At 38.3% G+C, this 26,238-nt stretch overlaps 1 non-coding gene across 1 annotated transcript; it reads right to left on the bottom strand.

Annotated features, from left to right (window-relative positions):
* Positions 1-24,599: 24,599 nt before the first annotated feature.
* LOC116867582 lies at positions 24,600-24,763 on the bottom strand. The gene has a single exon (XR_004382628.1). It is a non-coding gene; the product is annotated as a U1 spliceosomal RNA (small nuclear RNA).
* Positions 24,764-26,238: the final 1,475 nt, after the last annotated feature.

Genomic DNA, 26,238 nt, shown 5'->3' with positions numbered 1-26,238 from the left:
CATTCTTCACTGTGCTCCCAGTGTCCAATATGCTATAGATTTCTCTTTCTTACCACTCCAGGTGCCTGATCAATTGTCCCAATTCCCATCTCACATAAGGCAGCAGAATGGATAGCTTGAGGCAGAGCCACTACTAAGAGGAACTCAAGGAGGGATTCCTTCATTGGAAGATGACAACAAGATAGACACAAATCCCTAATTCTATGAAACACCAGATTTTTCCCTTACTGGTGATTAATTCCCTCCCATTTCCTTAAAACTGGTGTCAACTCTTCCCAGTAACATACAATTTAAAGGCATGTCTTCCATTTTCACTCAGTTACTCATACCTAACATTCTGCCTGTAGATTGAAAGAATGCAAACGCAAATAGGACAGATGACTAGAACAATGTGGAATCATGCCTCACTTTTTTTTTTCCTCTTAGCTCATGCACAGAATGCTGAAAGCTGATTCATTTCTGGTAAATATAGTTAAGAGCAAGGAATAGAGAGATGACTCATATAAAATGGTATAAAAATGATGGGGTACTCATTGCATTTTTTAATTTCCCAATGATGAACAATCACTTCTGTTCCTCTTGCTCTGGAGTCAATGTAATATAAACACAAATGAATTCAGTGGGAGAAAGTTTTATGATCTTTTATTATCTGGCCCAAGTTCATAACAATGTCTGAAAAGATCACCAGGCAATTTCTGTTCAGACTAATCAGAAAAGGAATAACTACTTATCAAGAAGGATTACTATTTTTTATTGGATTAATCTATTGGGCATAAACACAATACTGGCTAATAATTACTGTGTTTAATTAAATACATTGTCCATCAATTCAGATGTGACTAGGTAACTATCTCTCAGTGGGTTATATGGAGTACCAACCATATGGCAGACTCTGTACTAAAAACACTGGGTACACAGTGTTTAACAAAACAGATCTGGTGTTTGCCCTTATACAGTTTATAGTCTTTTGGGAGAAAGTATACAAGAAAACAACTGGATTAATATTGAATAAAAAATTATGTGCTATGAATACAGAGGGTACTAGGAGAGAAAACTTACATTTAGTGTTTGGAAAGGGCTCTCCAAAGGAAGATACATTTAATCCAAGGCCTCAAGAATAAGAAAGAGTCATCCAGGAATAGCATGTGCCTCTTTGTAGGGATAGATAAGGTAGGGGGGAAGTTTAGGCAGAGTGAACATCATGTATGTAGTTGTTAAGCAGGTAAGACCTTGCAGAGACAAGGAACTGAAAGAAAGTCGATATGGTTGGAGCATAGTGAAGAAAGGAGAGTGGCATGTGATATTCACTAGAATACCTAGCACAGTCCCATAAGCATGCAAGTGCTCAATACATTTTCACAGAACATGACTAAAATTCCTATAAAAAGAAACCTTTTAAGAGATCACCTTGGGTCCTAAATTGTATTGTCATCCCAAATATCTATTCTGTCTACCAAGAACAGAAATCATTGGGTGGAGAGGGCACACAATCTCCTGGGATAGCCATAGAATAATGAGGAGATTAAGAATTTTATGCAGTGGGGGGAAAAAAGAATTTTATGCAGTGAAAGTAAAATGCTGCTCACGAGGTAGTCTTTTAGATTAACCAACTTAGTTCAATGTACTTGAACTGGGATGGATGGATTGGTGATAAGTGGTAAGGGGGGTTTGGTGGGCTTAAATAAGAACTGCAAAGATTTCCTTACTCTTCCTCTCTGGCCTCATCAACAACTCTATCTCTTGGGTTAAGTCCAAAGCAAATGGGGGTGATAGGGCAGAAAAAAAAAACAACTTTTCACTCTATTTAGTATTAGTGTGAGACTAAATCATTGACATTTCCCTGTCATGTAAACTTCAACCCAGGAAAGATGAGTCCAACTTCACTAAAAGTGCTGTCAAGGAATCCTGAACTCAGATTATATTTCAGCTGAAGAATAAACAACTGAAGAATGACTAAGCTATGAGGGAAATAAGCAGCCCAAAGTATACAGCTACAATTGCTTTAGATGAAATGGATATTGAGGTTAAGGAAAATCAAGCCATGTTCTGAAGTTATTTCAACTCTCTAAAATTGGAGGTACTCCTGTGAAGTACACACACTTAGAAAAAAAATCATTAACAGAGTCTTCTACCTTCTTAGGCATTATTTTGTCATCTTGGAGACCTACCTGAATGATCTGAATCAATATAAATTAGAAATGTATGAATTAAATCTCTCAAAATCACCACATGTGATTAAGGTTTTGACAAACTAAAAGACTCACTGAAAGACATGTGGAAATGTTTTCAGAATCCAAGAACCACCAGGTTGGCCCATCTTTAAAAATGAATGACCCTGTGAATATTACGATACTCCTCATATTCTTATGTTTCATAAAATAATTCCTGTCACCACTAATATGTAAGTATTTGCAAGTGAGATTAACCATTCTATTTGAAAATGGTGGAAGGGATTCTCAACTGAAATATCCTAAGATTCTATGGGAGATGGTAAATCTGGAAGTCAGCTAGAGTCATACCTACCAGGGTTCTCAGTAGCAAAACCAGAATTGACTCTAGTTAGTTCAAACAGAAAAGGAATTTGCTAAAGGAAATTGCGAAGCTCACCAGTTTCCTTGGGGTCTAGAGAGTCAGACAGAGCCTTTGCAGCTAGGAAGAGTGCCCAAACCACACTCCAGAGCTGCCCTAGGAAAGCCAGATACCGCTGCTGGTTCAGCCCAGACCTTCCAGACTGCAAAGATGGTACTGGTGACTAGATGAGAGAAGCCTTTCCACTCTTGGCTCCAAAAACCAGATGTGTCTTCTGCCACACTTAACTGAAACATGGATTTTCCATAACCTCCCTTTACATAGATCAATTATAAATCCAAGACTTCCATGGATGTATCTGATTGGCAGAACCTAAGTCACATGCCTATGCCCAACCATAAAGGGAATCTCAGTGGAGAGAGTTCTGGCTTCTGCCTTGGAGAAGAAGAACACATCAGGTGGAATTTCTTTTTTTTTTTTTTTTTTTTAAAGATTTTATTTATTTATTTGACAGAGAGAGATCACAAGTAGACAGAGAGGCAGGCAGAGAGAGAGAGAGGGAAGCAGGCCCCCAGCTGAGCAGAGAGCCCGATGCGGGACTCGATCCCAGGACCCTGAGATCATGACCTGAGCCGAAGGCAGCGGCTTAACCCACTGAGCCACCCAGGCGCCCCACATCAGGTGGAATTTCTACAGTCATAACAAGGGCATTCATATGATTCTGGATGGCTACCACATGGTGGATATCCTTTACAATTTAGACTGGGTACTATTTCCTATTATCAATGACATTTCATAATAACATTTTTTGTTTTGTCATGCAACTAATTTATTATATGTACTCAACATTTTGCAATCAAACACATTTTCCACCTGGACCACAAGTGAAAACAAAAAATAACCACCTCTAAACAAGGGGGTGGGGTTGGGATTGAGGTGCATGAAACATTATGCATTTGATTAACATGAGCATACTCCAGGCATTCAACTCAAGGCCTATTGATCCTTTAATTTTTTTTTTTTTGAGGGTTTATTCTCCAACTTACAGAAAAGTTACAAGAATAGTTCAACAAATACTCATACCTTTCACCTAGATTCATCAGTTTTGTTTGCTTTGGAGAGTCCAGAGCAGTTGTTTTTTAGAATGTTTCTAAATTTCAATTTTTATGGTTGTTCTCTCATGACTAGATTTAAACACATTTGGTAGAAATGCTACATAGGTGATGATGTAGTCTCAGTAATTTCTAAAATAAGGCAAGTGATATTAGTTTATTTCCTTACTGGTAATATTAAGTTGAATCAGTTGATTAAGTTGGTGAACTCTAGGTTTCTTCTTTAAAAGTTATTTTTCTTTCTGCATATTTAAAAGTGATATTCTGAGACTGTGTGAATATTCTGCTTCCTGACAACCCTTCAACCAATGATTTTAGCATCCATGATGATTCTTTGATGAATCGATTATGACTATGATGATTGCAAAATAAAGATTTTCATATTCTGTTGTATCTTCTACGTTATTAGAAGGCATTCCTTCGTAAAATGAACACCTTCCAGTTCATTACATTCATTCATTTATCGTCTTATTCAATATGTTGTAATATGCTACTGACAGTTCCTACTTTGATGCTCAAATTATCCAAATTTAGCCAATGGGATGCCCCTCCAAGCTGACTCCTGTGTCATTTTGACATGGTTCAATCAGAGGTTAACCACTCCCTTAATCTTTAGCACAATAAGATGTTTTAAGAACACCTAAAACTTTTCCTGCCCCAAGGCTAGAATCAGCATTTCTCCCAAGAATCACTAGTTCCTTTTAGAGAAATATGAAGGTGTTTAGATGCCAGGATCTAGATGCCAGTATGCTCATTCCAACTCAGAATCTTTGCTTCTAGTTTCTTGCAGTTCACAAACAAAACTGGGAATTATCTACATCTATATCTATCTGTATATCTTGATACTTTTAATTCATTCTAGCATCATGGGATTTTTCCTTTTCTACTCTCATTCCAGTTGTTTGCATGCTTTCCCACCACTCTCTTCCCATAATTCACTATGGGCAGAATAATTTAGTTTCTCCACAGAGGCACATTACATCCCAGGGTTGGGTGGAGGAATTATACCCCTGATGCCACTATCTCTGCTGCATCATCCCTGGTTACCTAATCAATCTCAGGATTGTAACCACAAAGCCAGTCTTGACTTCTCCCTTCCTCAGAGTCCCCTGCCTATAAAGTACCTTCCTTATCCTTATACACAGAAATGTTCAGAGTCTCCATGTGCTTCTTGTTCAACCTCTCTTTTCTCTTGTTCCCTTCCTGAGCATGTCCTATAACTTCTCTGCCTTCTTCCCAAGCTGTGAGACAGCTGCCTCCCAACTAAAGTATAAAGTAATACTAACATCATTACTGCATGTTCGCTAAACCCCCAAGTTTTCTATTCTCCAAACAGAAAATTGCATGTGTGGTGGGATAATCAAGTTTCAATGAGCCACGTCAGTTATACAACAAAGGCAGACCCCATAACAAAATTAAAAAAAAAAAAAAAGGAAATTGAACCCAAATTTCTTTAGCACTGTGTAAATAAATCTGGGTGTGTTCAACTTTGTCTTGGCAATTTTTGTATATTTGCAATATTTGGATTAGAAATAAAACAGACTGGACTTTGTTATCTGAGAAAGTTATTTGTTATAAAATTATTATAATTATTGAATTTATACATTAAAGTTATTTACTAAAAATTATTCATTGTTAAATATATTTATTTCAGACACTGTATTTTTCATCTCTAGAAGTTCTTTTTTATTACTGACTATTAAGATCATGCTGTTCTTTAGGAATATTGATCAAATTTGTAATAGTTGATTTAAAATCTCTTTTAATTTCATCATCAATGTCATTTCTAGTTCTGCTTGTATCTTCTCGTATTTTATGGTAACAATGGGCTGCTTCTTTGCTTATGTAGCAAATTTTTATCAAATATCACATTATGCATGTTACAATAATGAGTATTTACTATGTTTTCTTCCTTTAAAGAGTGCTGAAGTAGTAATGTTAAGTAAATAATTTACTTGCAAAGCTTGTATTTTCAAGTTTGTTTTTAAGCTTTGTTAGGACTGGTTTAGAGTACCCTTTACTCTAGGACTAATTCAGCCACAGTTACAAGTCACAGCCCTTCTAGGTTATTTAATGAATCTTCTGAAGGTTTGTTTGTTTATAAAGATATCATTCATTTATTTATTTGAGAGACAGAGAGAGAGCACAAGCAGGGGGAGATGCAGGCAGAGGGAGAGGCAGAATCAGACTCCCTGCTGAGCAGAGAGCTGGACATAGGGTTCAATCCTAGGACCCTGGGATCATGACCTGAGCCAAACACTTATGCTTAACCCACCAAGCCAACCAGGTGCCCCTCTCCTGAGGGTTTAAATATGTTTCTCTGGGGCACCTGGGTGGCTCAGTGGGTTAAAGCCTCTGCCTTCAGCTCAGGTAATGATCCCAGGGTCCTGGGATCGAGCCCCGTATCGGGCTCTCTGCTCAGTGGGGAGCCTGCTTCCTCCTCTCTCTCTCTCTCTCTCTCTCTGCCTGCCTCTCCGCCTACTTGTGATCTCTCTCTCTCTCTGTCAAATAAATAAATAAAATCTTAAAAAAAATTAAATATGTTTCTCTGTTCTAGCTGAAAAGAGTTTAAATATCTCTCAACCTAGTTAAAGCTCTAAGAGTTGTTCAGCATACACTTCCCTGGTAGTTATTTTCCTCTACGAGTTGCTTTTTGTGGAGTTTCACTGTATACACACATATTTAAAGGGATTTTAATGAATGTTTGTCTGCAAAGATCGCCCCTCTCCAATACTCTGTCCTACAAATTCTGACTGCTTCAGCCTCCCTAAAAGCCAATGTTTTTCTTTTCAGCTCAGCAAGCTCTCAAGCACTTGCTGGGGATCATCTCCCTCAGGCCACCTTCTGTAGGCAGAAATCAAGGCCAATAACAGGTTTCATCTTTGTTTCCCTTTTCTCAGTGATAACAGACTTGTTCTGATTACTGTCTCAATGTCTGAAAGAGTTGTTTCCTATATTTTATCTGGTTTTCTAGCTGTTCATGTAAGTATACTGGTCCTGTAGTAGTCAGAAGCAGAAACCAATGAGAAATGTATTTTAAAGAGAGAATTATGTCCCTTCTTATAACTACTTATTGGCAGAACCGAGGCTATCTTTACCTACAGAGGAGTCTAGACATGTTGCTTTTTTCTATATCGTCATATGCCCAGTGAAAAAAATCAGGGAAGAGTGGATTTCTGAGAAAGAGTGAGCATTATCTACGATAACTGTATGGTTGTTAGGTCATTTACCAGTTCGGCAGTTCCCTGAGAGGAAGGTCACTGGTTTTTAGTTCAGATTGTTTGTTTTTCATGTTGGTAGCCTATGCAGAACCTGATGCTCATAAGTGGCTCAGGAAAAATAAAATTGAAGAGAACATGGCTCTGAATATTGAACTCATAATTATCCAAACCACCAAAGAGAAAATTCGGCACAAGGAAAGAAGACAATGTATGCTGGAAGGAGAAAGAGAAAACCTTGGGGAAAAAAGTGAAAATTATCTTGGAGCTCTAAATGCATTAATCCATTGATTATTTAAAAACTCTGTTGAGGAACTGGAGACTGCATAAGCCCTGTTGTTCCCCTCACCTCCAATGTCCTTCTCTTGTCTCCTATGTTGGATCATAAGAAAGCTAATAGATAAAGCCTTTTCTGACCACCTAGCTTACAGCAAACAGCTTTTTAATTTTTTTTTTTATTTTTTATAACATATAATGTATTGTTAGCCCCAGGGGTACAGGTCTGTGAATCGCCAGGTTTACACACTTCACAGCACTCACCATAGCACATACCCTCCCCAATGTCAATAACTCCACCACCCTCTCCCCACCCCCCTCCCCCCGGACCCCTCAGTTTGTTTTGTGAGATTAAGAGTCTCGTATGGTTTGTCTCCCTCCCGATCCCATCTTGTTTCATTTATTCTTTTCCTACCCCCCAAACCCCCCACGTTGCATCTCCACCTCCTCATATCAGGGAGATCATATGATAGCTGTCTTTCCCGACTGACTTATTTCACTAAGCATAATACCCTCTAGTTCCATCCACGTCATCGCAAATGGCAAGATTTCATTTCTTTTGATGGCTGCATAGTATTCCTATATATATATAGGAATACTAGTACTAGAATACTATATATATATATATATATATATATATATATAAATATATATAGGAATATATATAGGAACATATATAGGAATAGTATATATATACCACAATAGTATATATATATATATACCACATCTTCTTTATCCAGTCATCTGTTGATGGAAATCTAAGTTCTTTCCATAGTTTGGCTATTGTGGATATTGCTGCTATAAACATTTGGGTGTACGTGCCCCTTCGGATCACTACATTTGTATCTTTAGGGTAAATACCCAATAGTGCAATTGCTGGGTCATAAGGTAGCTCTATTTTCAACTTTTTGAGGAACCTCCATGCTGTTTTCTAGAGTGGTTGCACCAGCTTGCATTCCCACCAATAGTGTAGGAGGGTTCCCCTTTCTCCGCATCCTCGCCAGCATCTGTCATTTCCTGACTTGTTAATTTTAGCCATTCTGACTGGTGTGAGGTGATATCTCATTGTGGTTTTGATTTGTATTTCCCTGATGCCGAGTAATGGGGAGCACTTTTTCATGTGTCTGTTGGCCAACTGGATGTCTTCTTTGCAGAAATGTCTATTCATGTCCTCTGCCCATTTCTTGATTGGATTCTTTGTTCTTTGGGTGTTGAGTTTGCTAAGCTCTTTATAGATTTTGGATACTAGCCCTTTATCTGATATGTCGCTTGCAAATATCTTCTCCCATTCTGTCAGTTGTCTTTTGGTTTTGTTAACTATTTCCTTTGCTGTGCAAAAGCTTTTGATCTTGATGAAGTCCCAAGAGTTAGCAAACAGCATTTTATAGCATGATTTGTGTCAAGTTCTTAAAGTATATGATGATTCATATAGTCTATTTCTACCCTCAAGAAGGTGGAATCTATTGGAAATGGAAAAACCTTTTTAAAATTATCTTTTATTTCTGTTAATTCTTTGTTTTCCTCACAGTACCAGCACAGTGAGTACAGAACATGTTAAATAAAAACACTGTTCCAACATCTAGTTGTTTGAAGGTCACTTGAAACCTTGAAAGACAACAAGCATGGTGATATTACCTGTCTTCTGACAAGTTGGGGTGACAGGACCACTTTCTCAGGGATGTGGTCCTTGACTACTCTCTTAAAGTGGGAAAACACACAATATCACCACAGCCCTTCTTTATTTTAATTTTTTCACTTAACCTGTCACCATAAAACACACAAGATATGGAAAATTCTTGTTTTCTTTACTGTCTGTCTCTTTTTCCATTCAAATAAGGGCTGGGAGTTTTATTCTTTTTCTCCCTGCTATATTCTGAGTGCATAAACATTAGTGGAATGAAAGAATGGAAGAAGATAACTAAGGAGGTTAAGTGAGGACCTCATGAGATAAACTGAGATGAGGTCTTTAAGTGTGGTAGTTTGTTGGCTATGCTGTACTGGACAAAGGGTGTTCTATTTGATGATAAAAGGATTTGTGTAGCTCTTCAAGGGCCATGTAAAAGAGTAAAATATGAAGATGTGGTGGAAGAGTTTTTCTCTATTTGTGTAATTCAGCCAATTCATATTTTGAGTTTGTACAAGAATCCTCCAATAGTCAAGGTAGAAAAGACCAAATCAAAGAAAAGATTTATAAAAAAAAAATCAAAGAAAAGAAGATTTGTAACTAAAAATTAAACCCCCCTCATAATGCATGCCCTCATTTTTATTTTCCAGTCAATGAATGTAGGTAGTCTTTTACATAAAAGAATTTTTTTTTTTTTTTGCCACAAGTCCTATAAAAACAATATTTTTAACAACTGGTTCCTGCCCCTGTTTTTTCCTGCCTTATGGTTTGAAAATGGTGTTTTGCTTGCCTCTCCTTTTCCCATTTAGACTGGAATCCCTTCTCCATTTCTTGGACTCCACTTCAGCATGAAGGGGCTCATTATTCCAAAGTTAAAAAGCCATAAGCAAGGGGAGTTCATAAAGCAAACTGCAACAAGGGTGCAGCCATCATCCGACCGTCCTAACCACTCCGAATTGCTGGGTGGCACCAGAAATCTCACTGGTACCTTGGCATATGGCAGTGGAAACCTGGTAATTTGGACAGATTAAAAGTTGGTACGGAATTACCATTAGGCTTTCATCCAGGTCTGAAATGAGTGTGTGTGTGTGTGTGTGTGTGTGTGTGTGTGTGTGTGTGCTGTGGTGTGTAGGGGCAGGAAAGGGGAAGGAAGTTAAGAAAGAGGAGAGAAGAAGAGAGGAGAGAAGAGAAGCATGATAAATCAATCCTAGGCTCTGCTAACTTCATGTTTTAATTATAAATGACCTAGAAGGATCATGGCTCTACCTCTATAGTCTTTCTATTTCCATGGATCTCAGTATTTTGTTGGTAGCTTTTTTTTTTTTTTTTTTTTTTTGCTGAAGCCCACCATGCTGGTTGATTAATTGGTGTTGCCCACTCTACTTCTTTATCAAAGGAGTATTCTAGCAGAAAGCGTGGGATTCAAATTCTACAAAGCATAGAGCTTTCATATGATGAAAGACATGAAATAACGAGCAAAGAAGAAAGGGAAGTTCAGGAGGAGAGTGATGTATGAAACTAGTAGTAGACCTTTCCTTGTGAATTTGATTCCCACATGTGCCCTACATGTTTCTGGTTTAAAACCAGAATCTTAGCATTCTGGGGTGTGTGTAGCTATCCAGAACAAGAGATCAACCAATAGAAGTACACTGAATTGTTCCTTGAAGAAGCATGCATTGACAGTGTAAGAAAAAATGACACCCAGATTTCTCCTAACACAAACATCAGCTTTAGGTTCAGATTAGGTACCTAACCTTGTAGCCAGGTCTTGGGGCAAGTGAACTCATTTACCCATATGAATGTTGTCTGTAGATTAGAAAGCTGAAATTTATAGAGCCCAGTGAGATGAAAATTATAGGGCACTGTGCCACACAGGAGACTACTTTCATGTTTATTTTGAGATTTGCAATCTCAACTTTAGTTGAGAATAAAAGATTCTTTACAAGATCAGAGTCATTTGTTCCTCTTACTCCCTTGGTGATAAACTTCGCAGGGCTGGCAAACCCACGGACCCTTTTGACTTAGATACAGATACAGAAACCTATGAACCAGGTGGATGAGTAATCAGCACCTCCTGATATGAAGGATATCTCCATTTATGCAAGGAGTACATTAAGGTCCATAAGCAAAGAACTATAGACTGCATAGTCTTCCTCCTGTCTGCCTCATGTCCCTGGGATAAAGTAGAGAAGGGGCACTTCTTTGGTCCTTTCTGATCTCAGCTCTGATGTCTTTTCCTGGCGTTCATTCCTCCTCTTCCATCTGTGTCTATCACTGCATTTTTGCATGCCAGTTAAATGACTCCATTGTGCCTGCAATAACACTTAGCCACTTTTCTCAATTACTTCTCTTGTATTGGAAAAAAAGAAAAAGCTCAATCTAATCTAGGCTTAGGCAATAAAAACACTAGCTCGGCAAATAAATTATCTAAATGTGTTGAGCGATATTCCACTTTCTTGCTAAATGCTAACAATTGTACCACATGGAATCGAAATGTGCATAGCCGGGAAAGTTAAGGAAATAATGCCAGAAGACAGGGGGCTGAGGGGGGTGGTGGTGGTAGTGGTGCTTACCATGCACAAGGCTGTGGCTCTGTGCAATACCTGCTATGCTATGCCATCAATGTGAGACTTTCAGATACAGGAGATACTTCAGCCAGACTTGCGTAAACCCCTGGCTTCAAGATTGATGAGGAGAGAGGTAAGAGCCTGCCTAACTCTGAGTCCTAATTATGAAGTCATCAGACTTAATCTAAACTGCACTAATAGACCTGAGCTTCAGATCCAGCCACCTTGGTAAAATAGGAATGACTCTCCTTGCCCTTCTCCTCTTCCCCTGCTCCTCCCCAGGGCTGTTCCTCCCACCACCTGTTCTATTCCCTGCATGGGTTGGTTGCTAGGAGGATCAGGAGCCAAAACCAATGACAATGATAGCAGTAGTAGCTGCCATTTGTGTATGTTCCATGGACTAGACTCTAACATTTCCACCTCCAGCCTCAAATAACCTAAGGAGAGGAGCAGTGCCATCCCCACTTACCCAGGAGGAAAGTGGGAGTGAGCAAAGTGAAGAAACTACCAAGGAAATAAAGCTAGCAGTGGTGGGCACATCTAAAGGCTTTGCCTTCCTGGAATACTGAATGTCATTTCATCTGTAAAATATAGTATAGATGTTTGGTGTTGTTTATACTTATTAGAGTCTTTTATAACCATAATACTGCAACTGCAAATTCTCTTTGGTGCACTAGGAAATATTTGAGCCAGGATGTTTAGAAAAAGAAACCTGAGAGGTTAGATGGGTAGCATCTCACAGAATAGGCCATGGTGAGGCTTTTGACAAATCTGTAAATTGCTTCCTTTGGCTCATTTCCAAGTTCACTGTGGGAGCTAAATTAAAAAAGGAAATGCTGAATAACGATTGTTAATTCTTCTCTGTTAACACTTTCTTGTGTCTCAGTCTCTCTGATGGCAAGTATTTTGGATCAAATAGTAATACACAACCTTTATATACAGGACTTAAACATATCCACATTTAAACTTCCATCTAACTTGTCAACTACTACATCAGTTTTACAAATGAGAAAATTAATCTGTTCAAGAAGCAAAAAGTTGTATCCTAAAAGTCTGTTTAAGTATTTCCCAATTAGAAAAATCTCCCGTAAGTGGGGTGGCCTGTATGGACCCGTTTGCCTGGTTGTTCTAGCATAATTCACCCTCAAATTCATTCTCCTAATTCACTAGTTTGAAGAATAAATTATATGGTCAACCTACCCAAAAGCATGGAATTAAATGACTCCATTGCAACTAATGGATTTTGAGAACACGTTGAGATACACCTTGGGCCATCAGGGACACGACGATGCCTCTCCTGCACAAAGGTAATTCCTTAAACAGGGTATATATTCAGGGCATCAGTAATTATTTTTTTAGCTCTCTCTACCTACAAGTGAAAGCCCTTCTCTGGGTCAACCATGCAATGTGTTTTTGTTTTTTTGTTTGTTTTTCCCAGCCAAGCTGCACATTAGAATCACCTGGTGAGACTTATATATATTTATTTTAAAATTTATTTATTTACTTGTTTATTTGTGAGAGAAAGAGACAGAGAGGTGGGGAGGGGCAGAGGGAGAGAAGGTCTTAAGTAGACTCCACACTGAGTGCAGAGCCCAACACAGGGCTCAGTCTTTTGACCCTGAGATCACGACCTGAGCCAAAACCAAGAGTCAGATGCTTAACTGACTGCACCACCCAGGTGCCCTCACCCACTGTAAGCCTTTTAAAATCAGGCCTGCCTCAGTTCCACTCAGGACCAACGGCAGTTAGGATTTCAGGAGTAGAGCCTGGGAAATGGCATTTCTCAAAAGCTCTCCAGACAGACTTTGACAGTGTGGCAGGAAGCAATGATCAGCAACATATGAACAAACACAAGTTGATACTGATCAAGTACATTAGACCCACCGGGAAGGCACCACAAAGGGAAGATCTGAGTTGGGGAGGGCACAGTGTTGCCAAGGAATGGAAAAGAAAGATATTTGTGGCTACCTTTTCTATTTTATGAAATTCTTATGTGTTTATCTCAACTTAATGAGTGTGGTATTGTTAAAAAAGTGATTTGTTTTGTTGAACAGATAACTGAGTCTAGTCTCCAGTACTTGTCTCTCTGTAACTTTATTTAGATCTGCTGCACATTCTTGCTTATTGTGTGTATATGTTTTGTGGAATTACAATGGGGATAATATTATTCAGAAGGAACTGTGTATGAAAATAAAACTTGAAACTGTTGGCATCATGTCTTTTAAAGGATAAAACCCTTGTCTTATTTTAGTTATTTCAGAAAATGCTCACTGAGAAAGGAGAGGAGAAGTGCCCCATTGTGCAGAGAAAGACATGGGGAACACAAAGAAGTGAGGGGCTGAGCCATGGGTCATGCAGTGAGGAACCCCAGACCTTGAATTAGCAGTCAAAATTTCAGACCATTAATTTAATGCTCTGTGAAAATTTAAGCACTGTGAAAGGGAAATTTCACTATTTTCCCAATCCATGAGAGTATTTTTAAAGTAGAGTATTATTAGACCTATTTTATGATTATTTATTGCAATAAATGCTTGTTTTCCTTTGAAATGTACTAAATCATATCTTAATCTCTTTGCTATAATTTTTCCATGGAAAGAAAATAATATTTCGTTGATGTAGTTTCAATATGCTGGGAGCTGAGTCTCCTGTTTCAGGGCCAGTCCAGAACCTGTGCCTGGGGATGCAGGATGCCAGGCCAGAGACTTGTTCCTTCCTGGTGCAGGTCACTAATGTGTAGAATTGCTGAATTCTTCAATGACAACTCAACTCCAAGTAACTCACATTCTTTCCTTTAGTTGTTTTTTTTTTTTTTTCTGTGTAAATAATATTTAGTCCATCCTAGGATTCTATTCTAAGAGGTAATTTCTCAGCATGTCCACAAGCTGTAACCCTCTCCAAGCTCTCTTCCTCTTCCCTGATGATTTGCCCTTACTCTCTCTGTGGAAAGAAGGACACATAGAAATGAGTAAAGAGCTCTCAGTACTACATGCCCAAGAGGTGCTTTACCCCAAATCTTAACCCACTGTGGTACAGGAGGATAACATGTTCCTATAGGTAGGAACTTTTTGCTGGCCTTCAATTGGTCAGCTGTGGTAAGAGTAGAGGATCTGGGGCAAATAATACATTATATGTTAATTTAAAAAAAAAAGAATAGAGGAAAGAGGTGTGCTTGAGTGACTTAGTTGGTTAAGCATCCAACTTTTGATTTTGGCTCAGGTCATGATCTCAGGGTTGTGGGATTGAGCCCTGTGTTGGGCTCGGTGCTGGACTTGGAGGCTGCTTAAGATTCTCTCACTCCCTCTCTGCCCCTCTTCCCCTTAAAAAAAAAAAAAAGATTAGAGAAAAGAGTTGGGGAATAAGACTACTGCAGGCCTTCTTTCAAGGCACCAATTATTCAGGTGCAGGTAGAACAGTAAGCTCAGGGCCATTCCTTAGACCCAGGGGTTGATGTCTCAGCCTGTGTAAAATAATAATATATAATATTATTTGAAGTAGAAGTAGGAAAATAATCCACAGAATTTAGTTCCTTCAGACTTGTGGACCAGCAGAAATAAAAACTAAATCCAAAGACAGAACTTAATAGCCACAGTTCCTGCTCATGTTTCTCTATAGGAGTCTTCAGTGGTCTCAGGTTGACTAGCAAGAGAGGTGATTTCCTCTTAGATGTCCATCACAGAGATCTGGCCAGGTAAATGGAAATAAATCCCCCAACTACTTGATAGCAGATCTAAGTCACTGATGGTCCCACATGGTATGAGAGAATTGGGAAAACTAATCAAGGTGCTGATATCCTCATAAAATTAAACATAACCTAAAAAATGACTTGATATACAAAAACGTTGGTTAAAAAATGTAAAAGAGAGTCAGGTAGGGATTTGGAGAAGAAGGCTAAAAAGGAGAATAATTGTGAAGTTTGCTATGAGATGCTTCTTGGGCCTGTCTGATAAATCCAGATGGCCTTCCTGAAGAAGGAAGACTAGAAAAGTACTTCTGAGCTACATTTCAAATTATGAGAAAGATTCTTAGGTGAACAAGAAATGAAAGACTCTAGACCCAAGAGTAACTGAGCAAGGGTGCACAAGTCAAAGAGAGGGAAGCTATTAGCATACCAGATTTAATTTGATGGAGAATTGTTACTCTTCATGTGTGTGCCTGTCTCCTTTATAAGCCTGTCAAGGACTGGGGATTGTTCACTTTTATGCTCTATACATAATAGAAGCTTAATAAATGGCTTAATACATAGAAGCTTAATAAATAAAGAAATAAATGAATAAATGAATGGACGAGGGTATGAATGAAGTCTCAAGCAGAGGTGTTCACTATAAGTGGCACTGCTAGCCACCTTGGCTATGAGTTTAGGACTCTTGTGACCTCTCATCTTCCTTTTTCCAGCCATACAGTTCATGGCGACATTTCAGAGCATTGTGCCACCAGAAAATGATGCTTGCTTTTGGTCTTTTGAAGGAAGACTGCAGTTAACAGTTATGTTGACTTTAAATTTAGTAGCACTGGGCAAGAATAGAAATGTTCTAATCCCGTCTCCTCCTACGGAATGTGAATTGTGGTCAGAGTAATATGTTTTTGACTTCTGTGATTTAGATCAAATTTCATAAGCCAGACAGGGCGTAGGGAGCCAGGCTGCAGCAGCCACTCTCCCTGGTAAACAGTGTCACACCTCCTCTGGACAGCCTAGGGCACCATGTGTGCCCTGGCGTTAGACATACCTCGCCAGGGCTTGTCTGTTCTCCCTGCCTTATTTCTCTGCCCAGTGTTCATGTGGCGTTTGGCTTCCTATTCTTAGAACTGGGCAATGCAATGATGTGCAGGTGTTAGAGGTATACACACGTGTGTCTAGAAAAGGCTGCCCCAGAAAAACACATCAGGGCCTGGGTGCAACTCAAAGTTTTAGGTTTCCACTTCTCATAAGAAAAAGGTCACTCATTATAAAACTTCCACTGGGGAAGGCTTAGTTGGCCTAGTAGGACAATGCTGTCTGATGACCCATTCTGTCTATACAGCAGACCCAGGAAGATGTCAGAAGGTCATGTGGGTAGTCAGAAGCCAGAAAGAAAGTCTGCCTTCCTTCATAGGGCACTAAGGAAATAGTTCTCCAGGTGCCTGCTGGATTTAACACTGTCATCTCTCTTCCACCATATGGGCTAAGCAACTTTGTTTTGAAACAGATGGGTCATTTCATGCATTGTCCTTAAGCCACTGTCTGTTAAACTTTCTTACAGCTATAGAATTCTAAATGTAATCAGGGAGTTTTTGCCTTCAGAGGAAAATACTGTGGAGTCTTCAGTCTTCTAGAGGACCTGCCTACAATTTTACCTCTCCTCCCACCTTGATAACATTAACAATTTAAAGGCATGATACCTGAAAAAAAAATTAAATTACAAAATAAAAGTTTGATACCTGGCCAGGTAAATGCCTTTTGGAAATAGGAAAAATAATGAAAGTTTAGCTCAAGTTCATCAAGGGAATAGAGATCCATGGTATACTTAGTAGTAGTTAACTTAGTGAGTCTTAAATTGCCGGGACAAACATTCTCTTCCTGCCTCTGTTATCATTAGTAAATGTGTACTGAGAATATTCATCAGATGTTTGGATTAATTTGGACTGTAAGGAAGTTAATGCCTGAACTCTACAGACAATCTTTAAAAGTAGTAATAACATATGTTAGTTTTCTCTTTCGTACCTACTCCTTGAATTTTCAGATTTATTATTAATTAGGTCCATCCTTTATTAATTACCTTTCATTAGTAAGATTTCTTAGTATGTAAATGTAAAAAATATTTGATTTAACTAACTGGGTGAGTGTTTAAAAACACTCTCTCATAGTTGATCATAAGTACTGAATTTTCCTTCTATTTTTTTTTCTTTGAGTTTCTTCTTGAATGTTTTACACCTAACCAGGGGGATTTTTAAAAAAAAATTATTAATTTTTTTTTGAATATTCTGTGAGGTTTATTTTCTTATGCTTTCTAATGTCTACCTCTCATATTGGTAAACTTAGAGTTCTTGAGCTATTTGATATCTGCTAATAAATTTTTGTTCCACTAGTCAATGAAAATATTGTACTTGCTTTGGTCAAAAATATCTCCAGATTAGAGCTGTCAGAAAGCAATTGGTTTACTCCACAATTAAACATTTGGTTACACTAACAGCAAAATATTCTATATGATTAGTTACACCTGTGAAAAAGTAACATAGCACTTTTGCACAAGCCTTCAGAATTTTAATGTCTCACACCATTAGGCCCTTAAATGTAAAAATCTGTGATGATAAGACACACGGGCTTCTTGGCTCATGTTCATTGGGGTGATGTAAAAGCCCTGCAGCCCAAACAATTTTATTTTCTCTGTTAGTAACAACAAACAGTCAAAATATTTCCCTGGAAGGGTGTGTCATTAATGGAAGCATTTCAGATGTCTGTATGTGAGGGTCAGGAGATTCTCTCCAGATTACCCCGTACTACCCCACATACTAGACTTTACATTGTGAGGAAATGTGGTTTGGGTCCAAGTATAGGAGTTACCCTTGGAATCAAATTGAAAGTACTCCAGATCTATAAGTCTGATTTAACAGAATCCATGATTATCCCAATGTGGCAGATATAATAACACTTCTAGAAAAACTCATATTATTAGTTATTTAGTTTACAAGCAAGTCTGGGGTTCCCAGCAGATAGGAGATATTCAAGGTGACAGACGTTACTGCCTGAGGCACTCTAGTATCCTCATGGTATATAAAATCATCACAGCTTCATCATTATTTAAAAACAGGTGTAGGGACATACATACATACATATATGTATATATGTGTGTATATATGTAAATATGTGTGTACATATGTGTACACACACACACATATATGTATCATGCAGGTATCCACTAAAGAAAAACAGGGTGAGGCCAATGAAATTAATCCATCATCATCCTGCTGGCTGGCTCTACCTGCTACAGAAGCTGAGGCTCTTTTCCTCAGCTGGCTTGCCAGTGGGCTTGAGCCCCAGGAGATCTATGATTACCATGATTCATTGATCATGCAGAAGCCAAACTGGCTCCTTCTTTGTCCTGAGGCTGCATCTCAGGACCTTGGCCTCTCTTCTCTCTTAGCAAAGGGAAAAGGGCAGCAATAAATCTGAAGACCCAGATAAAAACACCAAGCTATAACCCCTCTTTTAATATTACCATCAAAATCGAACAAAGACTCATTAAGAGTTTCAGTATTTGAACTAAGAATTTGGAAAACAACAACAACAACAACAACAACAACAACAACAACAACAAACTGGCAGGAAAAGGCACATGAGCAAAGCAGAATGTTTCCAAACAGAGGATGCAGGGCTTATTTTAATGAGACCTCAATGATCTTCAGGAAATTTAATAGGAAACTTTATTCTAACTGGTTTAAATTAGCTATGTTTTGAGAAGTTTCTTAAAACTGGGAATTAATAAACAGAAAAATAAAATCTACTCAAATCTTTGGAACTTACTCAATTTTTTATCTAGCTGTAAGAAAACAATTATTGGGAAAATATGTATCAGAATTTGAGGAATCTTTTTGTCTTACCATGTTTCTTCTTCAAGCAGCCTGCTTATCTCCAGAAAAGCCTGGCCTTCTTCTCATTTGCCAACATGAACAAGTTTTTTATCTAGCTTAGTATATATGAACCATAAGTAGTCTCTATGCTCTCAGGAAATTATCAGGGAAAGAGACAAATATTGAAATAGAGGAGTGAAGAAGAAGAAATGTGAACATGAGTGGGGGTCAAAGCAGAGGTGAGAAGAAAGGCTCTAGGTTGTTTTGCCTGGAACCAACTTGCTGAATGATCACCTTTCCAAATGACTATTTCACCCAAAGAGTCACCCAAATGACTATTTCCTTTTAACTATTTGATTGTAGCTAGTCAGTTTTATTTTATCTTTCTTACATTTGAGGAATGCTGCTCTGGTCTCTGCTGCCAGATAACTCTGCTGCTATAACTAAATATTGAGGGTGAAGAGAGGTAGAAACTGAGAGGCATTTATATTTAAAAAGTATACAGTTTTGAATATGAATAATTTATACTGAAATTTTCATTATTTGTACATATTAAAAGAAGAATGCATTCGTAAGAGTTTTCATATTTAAGAACACAGCTTTCAGAAATGCATTCTTGAGGAGTATAACTTGGGTATACCTGTCAAGTAAATACTAGTTCAGGGGAAATGGGACAAAAATTAGGTCAATCAGAATTCTTCCCTGGGAACAATATACAGATATTGAAAGTCAGCAGTCTTGGGCTATGGAGCTGAAAAAACAAATATTTGGGACTGACAAAAGCGATCTTTTTTCTCTGTCTACCGACTGAAGTTGGCTAGGAATAGGCACAAATGGATGAGGTATCGCCTTAGTCTATTTGGACTGCTATAACAGAATACCATAGACTAGGTGGCTTGTTTATAAGAAAATTATTTCTCACAAAATTTATATCTTACAGCTTTGGAGGCTGGGAAGTGCATGATCAAGGTGATAGCAGATTTAGTGTCTGATGAGACCCTACCTGCTTCCTGGTTCACAGAGCCCATGTGATGAGAAAACTCTCTTGGGCCTCTTTTATATAGGCATTAATCCCATTCATGAAGGCTCTGCCCTTATAATCTAATTACCTCCCAAAGGCCCCTCCTTCAAATACCCTCACATTGGGGATTAGGTCTCAACATATGGACTTTGGGGGGATATAAACATTCAGTCCATAGAAGATATGGAGAGAAGGATGGTCCTGAGGGGCATAAATAAAAAACTCTGGTCCCAATAGTTAACCTTTTCTTTGATCCCTTGAGTTGATAAGAACTATGAAGTCTGAAGTTTTATCTTACTTGCAAGCTAAAAACTTGGCCTGCTAGTTTAATGGATGCCAAGTAGAAGACATGAAACTCTTGGTTCTGAGACAAAGAATGTTTACTACTCACACCCATAATGAACCGGAGTATCCATTGTACCCATTCCTTGTACCCATTCCTCTCCTCAAGTCCCAGTCCTCACATAGTAATGTAACGAGGACCACCTGATACCTATACACACAGTGAATTGCATTACAAAAGAAACCCTGAGCTAAGGGAACTCAGATCTTTTATAATGGGCAGTAATCCTGCTTTCCCTTTGTTCCAGAGTGAGACACTAAGCTGCTCACTATATACAAATGTTCTTGAAAAGGTCCACCCTAAAGGCAACCCTTATTTCTGGTTACAAGACATGCAGAAACCTGAGAAAACTATGAGAACTGTCTCCAACCAGAGCTACCTGTGTACCTTTTTCAGTTTCATGAGTTAACACATTTCCCTTAAGCTAGCTACACTGTATTTATGTCACTTCAATCAAGAATCCTAACCAACATGCAGTATGGCAGTAGGGGCCCATATTTTACGTGTCCCCCTCATTCTATTATGAAATATGAACAATGTAATTTTATTGTAGAAGATTTTGTAAGTATAAAAATATAAGAAAATCAATCCCTTTTAAATTATGTGTGGGAGATTAGCTGTATCTAAATTTGAGATCTGTTTTTATTTTGTAGCAGCTGACTAGACTCCTTATATTTCTTTTTTTCATGGAGTGACAAAAACAAAGCACATATTTTGGGTTATATAAAATATTTTAAAAGGTATCAACTGTTCTCAGTTAACTCAGGATCTTCGTAGACTGAGAATTATTCAACTAGTAATGGTGTCAGATAGGATCCTCTGCCCTCACCTTCTAATTGACCTTTCTTCTTTTTTATGAGTTCCTATTCATGAGACCTTTCTCCAGGTTAACTGCTATCTAATACCATTGATATATCCTCTGTATAATGATTTAAGACAAAGATCCTGCTAGAGAAAGTACTTATATTATAATATGAAATTATATAAGAATGTAAAGCCTTTAGGAAGGAATCAAAAGAACTAATGGTAGAACCTGAGGCATCATAGGAAATGTCAGGTAGCTGATTAAGGATTAGGGAAAACTGATAAGCAGCATCCAAAACACAGCTGGTTTTAAGGCCACGAGAAATGGTTTACCCCCTAGGGGAAAGAGGGCCTACCACTTCTGTTCCTGGTGACTAGAATATGGACTCTCTATGTCTCTTTAACACAGTGTCTGACACATAGAAAATACTCAATAAGCACAGTGTAATGAGTGGAAATAGGCCTCTACAGGCAAGCATATTGGAATAAAGTGGTGGTCAGCTCATCAAGATCATGTGCTAACTCATCCAACTTTTCAGGAAGTTGAACAAATCCACATGGGGAACAACTCACAAATAATCAAAATAATCATGCTTAAACTGATGTTTATGCAAGTTACCATCTAAGGGAAAACTTTGGCTAAATAATTTACTTACGAGAGATTTTTCTCACTCCCAGTAGGATTTCCTAGCAACAAACAAAAGTCCTTTGCCCTTCATTTGTGTGAGAAAGTACGCATATTGTATTTGCAGGAGCGGGAGAAGATGGGGGCAGTGGAGAGGACATCCAACCGCCTCTGTGGCTTATCCCCTCTAAAGGCAGCTGTTTTCTCCATCAGCGGCTGGTGGCAGCCTTCTCCATATCCATTTGCCGTGGAAGGGCGAGCAGCTGGAATGTCAAACCCAGACTTAGACTGAGAAAATAAACTCCTATCCAAGGACAGATGTGAGGTTTCTAGTCCTTAACTGCCCTGGAAACATTTCACCCTGTGTTTGCCTTGTGTTCAGAAGTGTGGCAGAATGTATACGCCAAATTGTTGCTGGTTGTGGGCATTTTCCCCCTCCTCTTTGCCACTGAGGAAGTCTAGCAGGTCAAAAAGAGCAGGCTATGTGTAAATTCAGGGTTATTCTATAAAGCATAGGGGTAATTCATAAAAAGAATGATTTTATTTATACTGTGGGTAAGAGTCAGATTTCTCATTGTTGGAAATTAAAATTACAAAAGGGAGTAAGGATGGAATGAGCCCAGTGGCATTGGATTGAAACTGGAGGTATCAATATGAACTCATAATTTTACACATAGAAATAGATACACATATGTTTACAGATATAAATGTATATATAATTTTTTCTAGATATGTCTGATGAGAGATCCTAGCAGCAAAAGAAATCAAAAACACAAACATACACACACACATACACACACACCTCTAATGCTCATATTTTGGTTTCTAAATATCATTTTTCACTGAAAGGAACAGGGTCCTTGAAGAAATATTTGCTTCCAGGCTTGTTACATGGAAAGAGCAACATGGGCCTGGAACATTGTATTGTGTCAAGATAGAACAAGTGCTCAAAATATGCTAGAGAAATGTCAGGATGGACCTAGGATCTAGGTTACAGGGGCTCCCACTGGCCAAACATGAGACAACTGGAGAGTTGTCATATACTAAAACGAGAGTGAGAGACCAAGAGCAGAGAAGGGAGAGAGGAAAAAATTAAAGTAAATGTGGCAAAATTTTAACATTTGGGAAATTTGCTTGAAGGGTATATGGGAATTTTTGGTATTATTTTTGAAATTTTTCTATAAGCCTGTAATTATTTCAAAAGAAAAAGTTAAAATTAAATACATGCAAAATCAGCTTTAGGGGGAGATAAATAAAAAAAGATCAGCATAATACTGATAATTGTTGAAGTTTACTTTCAGTTACTGGGAAGTCATTGTACTATTTTATCTAATGTATGTGACTGAATTCTTTCTGTAATAAAAAGTGAAAAAAAAATAAAAGAACACCTATGTGATTTTAGTTTAAGAATACACCTCCTAGGGCACCTGGGTGGCTCAGTCAGTTGGGCGACTGCCTTTGGCTCAGGTCATGGTCCCGGAGTCCCGGGATCAAGTCCCACATCCGGCTCCCAGCTCTGCGGAGAGCCTGCTTCTCCCTCTGACCTTCTCCCCTCTCATGCTCTCACTCTCTCTCTCAAATAAATAAATAAAATCTTAAAAAAAAAAAAAAAAAGAATACACCTCCTATTTCTAGCCTCAGGGGACTATAAAATCCAGACCCATGGCAGTAACATCAGCCTACATTCCCTTCTCTGGCCTTGAGTCTTCCTATCCACTATAGTCCACCCTACTCACTACCAACAAGAGGAGTTGTCTTTCTGAAATATATCTTTTAATATTTTATCTATGCTCTAGCTCACAAATCTTTTACTTATTTCCCATGCCAAGAGAAAACTCTGAGCTTTCATTTCTAAGGTCTCAAGGTCCTTTATAATTAGGTCTTGACCTACTTTCGCAACCTCATCTTCCAAATTGCTGACATGAATATTCTTCATTAAACACTGTTTTCTTTGTCCTGCCAAAGAGCTCTTTGGATATCCTTGCATATATGTTTGGCAGGTCTGAAAATGTGCCCATAATCCTCTTTCTTTATTTTGTTTTATTTTAAAACTTTACTATCCATTAGGATGACTGATGGGGATGACAGGGTTAGAGGTTGTTTCAAAAGGATGGGCTACACCATTCTCTGTGAGAACTAGCTATTTCTTTTGTGGGATTCTATCCTGGGAATGGGCTCTTTCAGGCTACTGGAGTTTCAGGTGAGGGGTGGGCTGGGTTTGCTGAAAGCTGTTTTTATTTTCTCATCACCCCTTTTTTAAGAATCTAAGTCATGTTTTCCTCTACACTGAGTCTGCAGAGAGGTTCCCTAACTCCAAAACATCCTATCTACTCTTCCCCTATTTCCTTCATCTTCACTCAACATTTGTCCGGTACTCCCAACTCTCTTCCAAGACTCTTCGACATATTATTTCACTGGTTAGATTGGACATGGTTAGCTTGTAAAGTCTGGGAGGGCACCCCCTGCCTTCCCATTATCTGACATTCTGTGATACATTCTTTCTACCTTTTGCAATGATCTAAATGAAGTAAGTTCATGATTGACACAAAAACTACTATGAAAGTGATTTTCACACTTCTCAGAGCAAATTCTTGTAAAAACAGGTGCCCAGATACTGACAATCTTTGGAAACCATATCATTTATACATAAATGTTCCAATCACATTGACCTACTTCAAGAAAATGTGGAGGCTGTGAAAAAAATTATATAAAGGGACACAGAAAGAACCCTAAATGGAAGCTCACTTATACAACTCTCTTCACATTTTTTACAACTTCTAAATCCTTGAACATCATGCTCTTTTCAGGTCTCAACATTTTCTTTCTATGCTAATTCCAAGTACCTCTATATTTCAATTACAATCGAACCACTTTCAAAGGATGTGGATTCTATAATTAGGTTTTATTCTTTTATCATTTGTTTTACATTTTTTACTAGGGGAGAGTGTGAACACAGTCCCCCACTACCACAAATTATGCAGTTGAGTTTCCCACATTTGGAGATATTGCAGGGGTCTGCACATCCTCAGTGCAATGGACAAGCTTCACCCTGGGAAAACCACCTGCTTGATCATGGTGTCTCCACTGCCAGGTAAGTATTATAACTAGGTTTTAGTAGTCCTAACCTCCTTCACCTCCCACTTCATGGTATGTTTTATAGGTAAGCATACCCAACTGCCAACTGGCCAAGCCCTTTACAAACTTAGCCTATCACCCCCTGGTGCTGTCATCTTTGAACAGCTTTCTAGAAGTCTTTTAAACTCTAACAATCATTTGTTTGGGATTCTTAGGGAGCACTTATTCTATCATAAGAATATGTGGCTTTTCTTAGTCCATTTTGTCCTCTGATGTACATCATGAAGGCTCTAATAATAATAATAACCAGCACTCATATATACTTCCCACATGCATAACCCTATTCTAAATGCTTTACCTGAATTAATGCATTGAAGTCCATTTTAATTTTTCAGTCTTTCATCTGACTAGCCTCTGAGATAAACCTCCTCAGAAATACTCTGGGCAGTTCTACAACACTCATCTGCCAGAAATTTTAGCACAAGCTAGAATTGGAAATATAAATGAGCCAAGTCCGTGGTTTGGTATGGCAGCCGTTGGCGATTAAAAAAAGAAAAAAAATTAAAGAAATGCTATTTCTATTATAAAAACAATATTTTCTAAAGTTCCAAAGAGAAAAACAATTATGACACTCCCAACATATTTTGGTGGTTGGAAAGTAGAAAATGGCTTTTAAAAAATGGGCAAAATACATCTTGCAACCATATTACCAGTGGCTTTAAATGGAAAGAATGACAGACCAACCTGGGTACAAGGCTAGCATTTCATCTCAAAACCTTTTTCAGTTCCGTGGTCTCAAAACAGCTCCAGAAAAAGCATCTTCAGAACACGGTTCTAATACTAAATAAATACTACATATTTTACGGTTTCAGATCGAGGGCCCAGGAAACTCAGGATCAAGCAATGGCAGAAGTCTTGCCTGCTGGAGCTAGAACATGTCAGTCATTAGTTCCTAGTGCCCACCACCAAAAGATGTGATTAACATTATGCAGAGACATCTTTGACCTGCTTTCCTGTGGCCTTTCCAGTTTTTTATTTTTCTCAATCAGTGAGAACTTTGGCTTCATTTTCTCCCTTGACTTCTAAGACCCCACATTGTCTTGGGTCTTCCTCCTTTCTAATAGCTTCCAGTCTGTATCTAATTGCTCCACTACTTCCATTACCCTAAGAGTTGGGTTTGAGGATTCTATTTTGTTAACATACAAGTTCCAGGCAAGTATGGAAACCTTCATTCATAACTTCTACTATTCCTGCTATGCAGATGAATTTTCAAATCATTATTCCAACCACAGATTCTCTCACGAACTTTAGTCCTAAATGTCTAACAGAAGTTAGATCTTTTCTCTTGGATTTTATGCAACCACTCTAAATCATGATTAACAGTGAGCGCTAATTCTTTTATCATGAACCAAGAATTAGGCTGAGCTTTAGTTCTCCTCTCATTAACTGCTTTTATTTCATTAATGGATGTTTTGGGTACAAATTCATACTTACTTTTG

Source organism: Lontra canadensis, unplaced genomic scaffold (assembly GCF_010015895.1).
Source record: "Lontra canadensis isolate GAN:19392208 unplaced genomic scaffold, GSC_riverotter_1.0 scaffold12, whole genome shotgun sequence".
Classification (NCBI taxonomy): Eukaryota; Metazoa; Chordata; class Mammalia; order Carnivora; family Mustelidae; genus Lontra; species Lontra canadensis.
This window is presented reverse-complemented; position numbering and strand designations above follow the sequence as displayed.